General features: G+C 32.3%; 1 long non-coding RNA gene across 1 annotated transcript; it reads left to right on the top strand.

The window, feature by feature from the left end:
- The first annotated feature begins 363 nt into the window (after positions 1-363).
- Positions 364-2142, top strand: LOC145049589 (uncharacterized). The gene is made up of 3 exons (XR_013683300.1): positions 364-697; positions 823-901; positions 1047-2142. It is a non-coding gene; the product is annotated as an uncharacterized LOC145049589 (long non-coding RNA).
- The last annotated feature ends 667 nt before the right edge of the window (positions 2143-2809 follow it).

Below are 2809 nucleotides of genomic sequence, written 5' to 3'. Positions count from 1 at the left end.
TACTTTCTTCTCCTTCTAATCGATATGGACTACTTTAATTAGATATGAATTTAGACTTTTGAGTATTTGTTGATCATCCAGAGAAAAAAGAAGGCCTTATGGTTGGGAACGCTAGCTAGCTCAAGTCAACTTCAACAACTTGTATGTTTTATTTGTTATGTGACTACCAACTAAAACCTCAACTTTTAGTTTCATCATATAGTATGTCATATATGATATATGTACTCTACTCTACTTGCAACTTTATTTAAATTCATTCATGGATCTCGATTTTGATATATTATAGATATAAAGATTTTTTCTTTCTTTATTTCTTGGTTGCTGGTAGTTGTTAGAGCCTCAGATAGAGAGGGGTCAAGTTATGTTACCTTATTACCTTAAAGTAAATCATAATGTAACCTGTGAGTGTTTTGTTTGTAAATTGCATCTCAACCTTTGATAATGTCCCCGCCATTTCCTGTTGAACAGTTTCAGATCCTGTGTTGACTCTTGGTTCATTATCACTTTTATTGGACATTAATTACAGGCATAAGAGATTATTCTTTACCTAAAGAAAGAAGATGAAGTACAAGTTCAAAATAATTAGCTTTGGCCATTTTCATGATATTCTGATGAAGAAAAGAGATATTATCCAAGAGCTTTTTGGCATCAGTGGCAGCTTGGGGGTCATCACTACCAAATATGGTAACAAGAAGAAGTATGCAACCTTGACTACTCCCAATTATGTTTCTTGATTGTTATGGCCAAGTAATTTATTTATCATACCTTATATCATTCTATTGAAGCTATTTTAGTCTTTTTCTTATTTGTGTACATTTTCAGACAAATTGTGACTGCTATTGGTCCATGTGGAAACAACAGAGACTACATATTCTTGCTGAAGAAGCTATGTATGATATTGGTATGTTAATCTTCCCCTTGTCTTTTATTCTTTTTATTCATTTGTTAAATTACTTAATTGCCCTATGTCAGCTTTTGTTTTTGCCCCTCTAGATTCTTGCTTATCTCCTTGAACCATATCTAAACTATGGTTTGTATATAATTAGGTCGTGAAGACGACATGGTGATAAAATTTGCAAATGAAGTGAGAGCAACAACAACACCACCAATAACAATAGATTAACAGGTCCTTCTCATAAAACGAAGTCACCTCATAAATTGCTTCATCTTCTTGAAGCAATTGCCATAGACACCTGACCTAAGATAAGAGGAGAGTGGAAAAAAGACAAACATATATAAAGAAAACTTGATTCACTTAACTCCCACTGAATCGGTTGGCCAATAACACGACGACACATCAACAACCTCGTTTACTTCTCATTTACAGCTGGCTAATATGGGTGCTCATGTAACAATAACACATATGAAGTGATTTCTTTTAACAAGAACAGTGTTAGACATGTTGGCTAGCATTTTTTTCAGTCTCTGCTTTGTATTTCGCCTCACACTCTCACAGTATGAAAGTATAAATGAAGTTTTTTTTTGCCACTAACTTGAATGCAAAACAGGTGTTGGTTTAGATAAGCCAAACGAATGGGGATTTGATACTAGACAGGTTATAATATTCTCAAAAAGTTGAAAGTTGTAAGTTCTTCAATCTTCTTCAACTGAGCATGTTCTCTCTTTTTTTTAAAGTTTATTCACATAAATTATGTTATTAATCAAAATTTCATGTATATTTTGACAGCAAGCAACACAAACAAAACATGATGAAGGTATGCTTAAGTAACAGATTTGTAATCGTGATGAAGCTTTAGTATTTGTTAGCTCATGATCCTTGTTTTCTTATCTCATAGGATGATGATGAAGAAATAGACTTACCAAAGGACAATAATGAAAAAACTACACATCCCCAAGGAAGATCATTTGCTTGCTCAAAATCGAATTTAATTCTAAATTATTCATTATATCCAAATTATTAATATATAGCTATATATTAATATATTATCAGATACAAGAGAAGGGATAGAGGAAATCTTGTGAATGCATACTCTGCTCAGGATCTTAAAGCATCTGATATAAGCAAATTCGTGTTGATGCGCGTCGTACAAACTTCCTACCTTTAGACCTGTTCCAATTCAAAATCTTCGTTTTACCAGACTTCACTAGTTGTTAAATAGCTTCTGTATGAAACAAACCTCTGTGTTTGGCCCAATTTTTTATATTATTATTATTATTCAATTATTTGATATTGTTTCTAATATTTTTTTGTATGAATATGTATGTATTGTCTCTTTTAGGCTGCTTCTCAAATTCATAGAGGTCAATATTCAACTAGCTTTGTTGATGGTTTTGTATGATTATTAGACATTCGAACGCTTGATAAGTATGTTTTCCATTTCATCTTAATTCTTTCACTGTTACTAATTTACCTATATATGAATTCATGATTACTTAATTTAATGGTGATTTCCAATCTTTTTTGATTTCCAACTTTCATTGCTCAAAAAATGGGATCTGTAGGTTGCTATTGTTCCTCACAAGTTTTATGACAAGTTTAAAATCCTCCATAACATCGTTGAACTATTTCCTTGAGAAGTATGTTATGCGGTTTTATGACAAGTTTAAAATCCTCCATAACATCGTTGAACTTCTAGAATACCAAAATGCTTTGAAACAGGTAACTTTTTATTATTATGCCTCCAATAATTATGTATAGAGTACGAGAGGCTATGTGACTGGAAATCTTCATATTTGATCAACGAACCTATGACATCCAATAAGTCGGAACAACTTGTATGAACAAGGTATGTAAAGAAAGATTCACTACAAACACATTCGATGTGGTTGAGTATAGTTATCGATGTGC

Source organism: Lactuca serriola, chromosome 5 (assembly GCF_051521515.1).
Source record: "Lactuca serriola cultivar US96UC23 chromosome 5, Lser_US96UC23_V15, whole genome shotgun sequence".
Lineage (NCBI taxonomy): Eukaryota > Viridiplantae > Streptophyta > Magnoliopsida > Asterales > Asteraceae > Lactuca > Lactuca serriola.
The sequence above is the reverse complement of the archived record's forward strand: the minus strand, read 5'-3'. Positions and strand labels throughout refer to the sequence as shown.